The 8,972-nt window shown below is 44.3% G+C and overlaps 1 protein-coding gene across 1 annotated transcript in view; it reads right to left on the bottom strand.

The window, feature by feature from the left end:
• LOC307135132 (NLR family CARD domain-containing protein 3-like) overlaps nucleotides 1-7,668 on the bottom strand; it is a gene marked incomplete at its 3' end in the record, with an annotated part of 13,464 nt that extends 5,796 nt beyond the window's left edge. The window contains exon 1 of the mRNA XM_079831328.1: nucleotides 7,571-7,668. The remainder of the gene's footprint in view (nucleotides 1-7,570) is intronic.
• Nucleotides 7,669-8,972: the final 1,304 nt, after the last annotated feature.

The following is an 8,972-nucleotide window of genomic DNA, read 5'->3' as shown; positions in this document are numbered from 1 at the left end:
CACACACACACACACACTCACACACACACACACACACACTCCAGTGTAGATCAGCTGTTCTCTATGTGAATATATAGTAAAGTGTGATTTATTCCTGTGATCAAAGCTGAATTTATTAGATTAGATTAGATTAGATTAGATTAGATTAGATTAGATTAGATTCAACTTTATTGTCATTACACAAGTACAAGTACAAGGCAACGAAATGCAGTTTAGGTCTAACCAGAAGTGCAATAGCAGCAAGTGCAGGATATACAACGTTTGCATAAGTGCAGGACATGGATATGTACTGAGTATATATAAATATATCTATAAATAGAGAGATGGTTATTACTATAAACAGAATTTACAGGTGAATAATATACAGATGGTTAATACTATAAACAGAATTTACAGGTGGATATGTACTATGAATATAATAGAATATACATTTTACAGATAGAGGTATACAATGATATGTTAGGCTAAAATGAGGAATATGGCAGTGGATTAAGGTAGTGCAATAAATTATGGACAGAAGCTATCCGAAAAAAGTGTAAAAGTGCAGTGGAAAGTGGTTGCATATTACAGTTAGAAGTACAGTGCAAAATACAAATGTAAACAGTAGGTACTGTAAACAGTCGGCAGTGCAAATGAGCATAATCCAGTTACGGTGTGGTAGTGCAAAATGAATAAGTAAACAGTTGTTACTGTGATAAACAGTCGGTAGTGCAAATAACAAAGTGAAGGTGGATGTGAGGTAGGAGAGTTATCAGTATAAGAGGGGAGTGGATCAACGGGGGTTAGAGTTCGAGTTCAGTAAGGAGACAGCTCTGGGGAAAAAACTGTTCTTTAGTCTGCTGGTCCTGGTCCGGTGGATCCTGAAACGCCTGCCGGAGGGCAGGAGAGAAAACAGTCTGTGGGCTGGGTGAGAGGAGTCCTTGAGGATGCTGCGAGCTCGATGCAGGCAGCGTTTCCTCTGGATGTGTTCGATGGCAGGCAGTGGAGTCCCTGTGATGCGCTGGGCAGTTTTCACCACCCGCTGCAGTGCCTTGCGCTCCGCAACAGAGCAGCTCCCATACCACACTGCCACACAGTTGGTCAGGATGCTTTCTATTGCGCAGCGATAGAAGTTCACCAGGATAGCCGAGGAGAGCTGATTCTTCCTCAGTGTCCTCAGGAAGAAGAGGCGCTGGTGAGCCTTCTTGACCAGGCTGGAGGTGTTGGTCGTCCACGACATGTCCGCCGAGATGTGGGTCCCCAGGAACTTGAAACTGGAGACACGTTCAACAGCCATTCCATTGATGTGGATGGTGTCGTGTGTGCCTCTTGACTCCTTCCTGAAGTCCACGATGAGCTCCTTCGTTTTGGTGGTGTTGAGGAGCAGGTTATTATCAGCGCACCATGTGGCCAGGTGCTGGATCTCCTCCCTGTAGGCGGTCTCATCGTTGTTGCTGATGAGACCAATCACCGTAGTGTCGTCCGCAAACTTGACGATAGAATTAGATCCATACACAGGCTTGCAGTCGGCGGTGAAGAGGGAGTAGAGAAACGGGCTTAGCACACAGCCCTGTGGTACACCAGTGTTGAGTGTGATGGATGTGGAGCAGGTGAATCCTGAACGAACATTCTGGGGTCTGTCAGTTAGGAAGTCCAAAATCCAGTTGCAAAGTGAGGTATTGATGCCCAGGTCTCCAAGTTTGGCTATTAACTTGGTTGGGATGACAGTGTTGAATGCTGAGCTGAAGTCAACAAACAGCATGCGTGCATAAGTGTTCTTATGGTCCAAATGGGTGAGCACAGAGTGCAGTGCCATGGAAACGGCATCCTCTGTGCTCCTATTGCTGCGATAGGCAAACTGGTGTGAGTCCAATGTGGATGGTAGAGAGTCTTTTAGGTGTTCCAGGACCAGCCGCTCAAAGCACTTCATGACGATGGGTGTGAGTGCTACAGGGCGGTAGTCATTAGGGCACCTCGGGTTAGAGTGTTTCGGCACTGGCACAATGGACGTGCGTTTAAAGCATGAAGGTACAGCTGCTTGGGCAAGAGACAGGTTGAAAATGTCTGTAAAAACCCCAGCGAGCTGCTCCGCACATGCCCTGAGAACACAACCAGGGATGTTGTCTGGTCCAGCAGCCTTGTGTGCGCTGATCCGGCTCAGTGACTTGCAGACATCTGTGGTGGAGAGTGTGATTGGTGGGTCAGCTGAGGGTTTGAGCTTGGTGGCAGTTTCTCTGTTGTCTCTTTCAAAGCGAGCATAAAAGTGATTTAGCTCGTTCAGGAAGTTGACATCAGTGGCTGCGGGGGTGGAGTGGGGGGGTTTGTAGTTACTGATGGCCTGGATGCCCTGCCACATGCGTCGAGGGTCAGAGTTGGAAAAGTGACCCTCTATCTTCAGCTTGTAGCAGTGCTTGGCCTTTTTGATGCCCCTCTTCAGGTTTGCTCTGGATGTACTGTAGGCTTGTGCATCTCCTGATCTGAAAGCAGTATTGCGTGACTTCAGCAGGAGTCGAACTTCCCTGTTCATCCAAGGCTTCTGATTAGGGTATGTGGTGATCTGTTTCTGGGTTGTAACACTGTCAATGGTGGTATTGATATGATCCAATACAGAGGAGGTGTAGAAGTCAATGTCCGTGTGAGCGCCACTGGTGGCTTGAGAAGCAAACACACTCCAGTCTGTGTGTAGAAACCTTTCCTGGAGTGTGGAGTCAACCCCCGCAGGCCACACCTTGATGGTCTTTACTGCTGGCTTCACACGGTTGATGAGGGGTGCATATTTGGGGATGAGGAACAAAGAAAGGTGATCTGACTGTCCCAGGTGGGGGAGGGGTGTCGCAACGTAAGCACCAGCCATGTTTGTGTACACATGGTCTAAGGTTTTGTTTCCTCTGGTGTGGCAGGAAACATGCTGGTGAAACTTGGGTAGCACTGACTTTAAGTTTGAATGATTAAAGTCACCTGCAACAATAAAAGCAGCTTCCGGGTGATCAGTCTGTTGTTTACTGATGGCTGCGTGAAGTTCTTTCATAGCAAGCTTGGCATCAGCATCCGGAGGAATATAGGCTGCAGTTATAATGGTGGAAGTGAACTCACGCGGCAGATAAAACGGTCTACATTTAACCATGAGAAACTCGAGGTTAGCTGAACAATGACTCCCAACAATAGCAGAGTTTGTGCACCAGGCTTTGTTAATGTAAATGCACAATCCACCACCTCTGGTCTTACCGGAGCCATCTAATGTTCTATCCGCCCGGAGCGTGTGGCATCCCGCTAGCTCAATAGCGGTGTCCGGTATTCCGCCGTTTAGCCAGGTTTCCGTGAAGATTAGGACGTTACAGTTCAAAAGTTTCTTGCTGTGTGTGATGCTGAGTCGAATCTCCTCCATTTTGTTCACTAGCGACCGTACATTGGCAAGGAAAATACTGGGTAAAGAGAGCCGATGTGGGGTTAGCCTTAGCTTTAGCCTTAGCTTAGCTCTCAGACCACCGCGTATTCCCCGCCTTTGTTTACGCTCTCGGCGCCGCCTGCGAGCACTTCCGCCCGGCCGGGTAGAGTGCATAGCCTCGGGTGTCCTAGCGATCTCAGGAAGGAGTCGAAGATTGTCCATAAAACTGTCGGAAATTCGCAAACCAATATCCAAAATCTCACCACGGGTGTACGATGTTAAGGCACAACTATTCTGAACGAACAGACCCGAGATGAGCAGGAAAAATACCGCAAAATTGCAGAATCTGGAGAGACCCAGAGCCTCGCAAACTACTCGCGCCGCCATCTTGGATCTTTACTTGGATCTTTTATCATCATTACTCCAGTCTTCAGTGTCACATGACCTTCACTAATCATTCTCATATGAGGATCTGGGCCCGTATTTATCAAGCATCTGAGAATTACCCACAAGAACACTGCTGAGAATTTACTTAAGAGTAAAAAAAAGTTGCGCTTAAAAGTTAGTTATCAAGCATCTCAGTCATACTTTAAGTGAAGTGTAGGACTAAATCTTAAGTGTCAGTCTTATGTGGCGTTTACACCGGACGGGATTTGCGCGAAGGTGGACGCTTGAACATTTTGAGTTTACTCGCTTCATTCGTGCGTGAAATTCTCTGCACAACAGACGCGAATTCGCTCATGGGCGGGGCTTCTGCCAGCGGCTCGTCTCGTTGAGAAATGGCTGACATGGGCTGTGTTTACACGTCTTTTTTTGTTAAAATCTAGCGCGTTCAAAAGGCTCAAATCGCGTCCTTCGCACCGCCTCATTCGCGCGAATCGCGCCGCAGAATGCCATTTTGCGTCTCTGCATTGACTTAACATGTAAATCACTCGCGCGAATCGCGTCTGGTGTGAACGCACCATTAGAGTTGATTAACAACACTTTGCTGTGCCACAAACAGGATTTTGGATGATGTCATAGGCATGAACCAATCACTGAATAGATGTCCTTATTTAAGAATAATCTCAGATAAATTCACATTGAATGGTGAAATTCCGAATGCTGCGTTCACACCAAACACGAATTGAGCGTCAAAATCGCGTCTACTACGTCTAGTTTCACGCGCGAACATTTTGAATGCATTCGCGCGTCCGCGGTGAATTTGACGCGCGTAGAAATCGAGCGTTTGAAGCGAAATTGACGCGCGTTCAAGGCACTCCAGGAGAAATATGTCATAAAACACCACTCTGCCTCTTTTCATTTTCATTAAAAATATATATTAAGCATTAATAGCCACACAAATGTGGTCCAGGCAACTCCTACAGTATCTTCACTGCATGTGTATTTAAATATCCTTAAAATATAAAGTTATGAAACTTCTTTGCCCTCAGTCAAAACGATTTGGCAGACAATAAAGTATAGATTCATGAGAGCAAAGATTGGCCGTTAGATCTACACAAGATGCACCACTACAGGACATCAGAGCCAGCGGCAGAAGGATTAGCCGAGGAAAGGCTGCTCTCGTCGGGGTTAATGAGCGCGGAGCGCCTGGTGATCGCCTGGATCTAACAACTCCACAAACACAAGATAATTTTTTTTTTAAATAGGCGCTCTCTTTATAAATAAACCACAGATTTGAGCTTTAAACAACTACATTATCAACTGAAAAAGTCTTAAAACTACATTTTGTGACACAAAAGTTGTATTTTTAAATTATGCAGGGTTTCTCATCACGTCACTTTACCACGTGACCGCAGCGAGCAAGCTCCTGATTGGGTAACGCGGTGCGAATTGACGCCTAAAGGTGCAGATCCACTTGTCTGTGCAACACTTCTGTCGCGCCGCACTCCCCTTTATTCCTATGGGTGACGTCAAGCGACTTCAATGCGCCCGCAAAGCATTCCGGGAAGGCGGCGCTGCATCTGAACAAATGCCGCACGTCAAAAAAGCTGGCCGAAGCTCAACTTTATGCAAATTAATCCGTTGGGCGCGACGCGACTATCCAATAGAAGTAGAGCACATGGAGACGGAGGGAAGTCTCTCGCCGGTCCTTTGTTTTTGATTCCCCGCTGGCTCAAACACACACCCATAACGGTAAACTTGAGGAACGCCCATCAACATACACATGAGGGAAAGCGTCACAACACCACGCTTCAGTCGGGCCGCGAAAGTGGATCTGTATCGTAAGTTCAAATTTTTCAACTCTGGCATCAGACGCGAATTCGCTTCAAACGCGTGAATGCACAAAAGCACCACTCGCGTAAGACGCTCAAGTCGCGTCCAATTCACGCAAACTGGACGTGCGAATGAGGCGGATTCGTGTCCTTCGCACCGCGTGACCTCCAGACGTGCGTCAACGCGCCTTTTCATTGACTTAACATTGAAATCACTCACGCCAGACGCTCTATTCACGTTTGGTGTGAACGCAGCACTAGAGGAGTTTACATTCAACACACAAACCCCTACTGGCCACTCATAACCACTGAGACCTCTCGAGCTCTTACATAACTGGGAGAGGAAGAGGAATTCTAGCTTTAAGACATTTGATAACTTGCTTTTATATAAAAGTTTGAAAGTAGGAGTAAATGTCATGAATTCTCAGCACTTAAGACTAAAATGGCCCTTTGAGAAGCTTGATAAATACGGGCCCAGATGATCAACACACATTTATGATTATTATCAGTGTTGAACAGTTTCATAAGGAAAGTTCAATGAACAGCATTTATAAATAGAAATCTTTTGTAACACTATAAATGTCTTCACGGTCACTTTTGATCAATTTAAAGGGTAACTAAACCCCTGCTCAGAGCTTAACTCCACCCACTGGCAATTTTCAAAAAATGCTGGAAAAGTGGGCGGAGCCCAGCGGACACAGAGGGGATGAACCGAGGGCGGGGCTGAGCGGAGGGCGTGCACCTGAGACCCGCAGTGACAGATTGATTGACAGCTGTCAGACTCGCGAGTCGCAGAGATGGAGAATGACTGGAGTGACGCCAGCTTTGCAACAGAGCGGTCATTTCTCCTACCTTCACCTGAAGTGGAGGAGGGTGGATCGTCTGTAGACACAGACCCAGAGCCTTATCAATGCGAGCCGCTGCTCAAACTGCGTTAACTCCCGATGCAGACGATGCTAGTGAAGCAGCCGCGCAAGAGAACTGACCTAATCTATCTGCGTCCGCGGCAACCACTTGCGTGTCAGGGTTTGAAAGCGCGTCTCATGTATGAAAATGATCTGTACACATGACGGACAGCAATAATATCGCAAGAAAAGCCTGACGTGTACTGACAACTGCATTATTTAACCGTATTTTCTTCAATACAATGTTAAAGCAAGTGTCAAGTCAGTTTCATTCATAATGTTTACTTCATGTAACATGACAGTTCATACTGGAGTGAAGCCGTTTTCATCGTGTGATTGGGGGAAACATTTCTGAGGGCGTGGTGAGCTCGTGCCAGGGGCGTGGCTAGTGAGCCGATGGAGGTACCATCCTACGTCACGATGTACCACAACGTCCAATAGGAAAACTCAACTGCAGTAGCCACCGTTCAACCTTAAGAGGGCAGCACTTTGGCGGTTTTACACCATATTTTATAGAATTAAAACACTTTATACTCAAATGTCAAAACATTTACTCGAATCAATGAACAGCATTAATAAAGCCCCAGTATTACAGATCATTAACTAAAAAAAGTTGGTTTAGGGTTTAGTTACCCTTTAATGCATCCGTGATGAATAAATAAAAGTATAAATTTCTCTCTTTTTTAATCTTACCACAAATATTTGAATGCTATCTTATTTTTCATATTATCAGGAAACACTGCCAATCATATTTCACACCAGCTCTTAACAAGTTAAAGAGCAAGCGCTGACAACACCTAATGCTCCAGACGCCATTTTGTGTTTTCTTCAAGACTGCTCATAACATTTAAGTTTGTTTCATAAAAAGGTGGATTGTCCTCATATGAATCCGAGAAGAAAGAAGTGATAGTTGATCTAGTTATTAAAACACAGTCTTCATTGAGCGGCTCTATTTATAAACTCACTTTACGACACAACTCCCTAAGATGGCCGTTAAACTGTAAAGATTGAGTTTAATATGATCGCACACAGAAAACACTGCACAATAATATGACATGATATCAGAAGCTGATGAATGAACTTACCGTAATGTGATATTTATGGCCGTTTTTAACTCCTGGAAATGTGACTTTACATCTCGTCAGAATCGAGTCTTTACTTTCGGTTTGGACTTCCAGAGAACGCGCATGCGCAGTTGTCAACAACACATAAACCCCGCCCATCTCTCTTCTTCTGCTCTTAGTGTTCAGTCGCTCGTTAAATGTGTTTAGCGCCTCCTCCTGTACTGGAGATGTCCTTCATTATTTATATTCACTGCACTTCCAGTTTAGTTATCATTTGTTTCACTGTAATTCTTTATAAATTAATGTTTTTGTCATTAATATACACTCCACATTTCTTTACATTTCCCTCACAATTATCTGTATTTGTTTTATTAATGATAAATAGTGTATTACAGACTCGGATGTCTTTTATTTCTATTTATGAATGTTTATCTATATTGAATTTAATTTCTCCAAGAGGAATCTCGATTCTGTCGTTCATTTGATGGTGTTTGGTATTAACATCTGAATGTTTAGTGATTTTAAGTCACATCTGCTAAATGAATGAATGTATTAAAGCTTTCTGTCCTTTTCCTCCATGTTAGGATTCTTGTGTTTGTTCACATTGCTGAGAGAAATCAATAACATGAACACAATATCATTTCTTTATCGCAGGTCAACGAAAAACTGAACTGAACACGAGCCGAGAACTAGTGATGGAGAAACGGAGCTTTTCCAAACTCCGAATCAACTGAACCGATTCATTGACTAAATGATTCACTCTTGTGAAGCGCTCGAGACACGCTGGCGACCCCTGCTGGTCAAAACTGTGCCACTGCAATGAGAACTCAGACCAAACATGTGTGATGAGACTCTTTACAACACAACTTTATTACATTAAATATAATCCACCATTAAATATGAAGTGTCTGGTTAATTTGTGTTATTTTATTCATTTGTAGAGCTTGTTGTGTGTGTTTTATAGGCAGGCCTTGGAGATAATTCACTTTCCCTCATGTTTTATTATGCATGTTTACTGAAATTCATTAAAACTGAACCGACATGACAAAACTGATCCGATCTGTTAAACCCATGTGTGATGAGACTCTTTATAAAACAACTGCACGTTTTCATGAAAGTGCAATTTATTACATGTGATCTACCGTCTGTATAATTTGTGCTTGTGTTTGTGTGTTTTAGGGCTTGGAAGCGATTCACTTTCAATATTTCTATGAGAACCCATGATCCAGTGTCTTTCGAAGTTTTGAAAATCTACCAATTGCTTGTGGAAATTGCACCAAAGCTATTAAAAACCCAAGCTGATATTTCCCCTTAACCCTTGAACCCATAACATGTCTCATGACTGTTGTGTTTGCTCCAGGGTGTGTTTTATTGACATGGGATTGATCAGAAACCCAGTAAACACTGTGACATTTTCTGAAGC

The sequence above is a fragment of the Gobio gobio genome (assembly GCF_949357685.1).
Source record: "Gobio gobio genome assembly, chromosome: 12".
NCBI classification, from domain to species: domain Eukaryota; kingdom Metazoa; phylum Chordata; class Actinopteri; order Cypriniformes; family Gobionidae; genus Gobio; species Gobio gobio.
The sequence above is the reverse complement of the archived record's forward strand: the minus strand, read 5'-3'. Positions and strand labels throughout refer to the sequence as shown.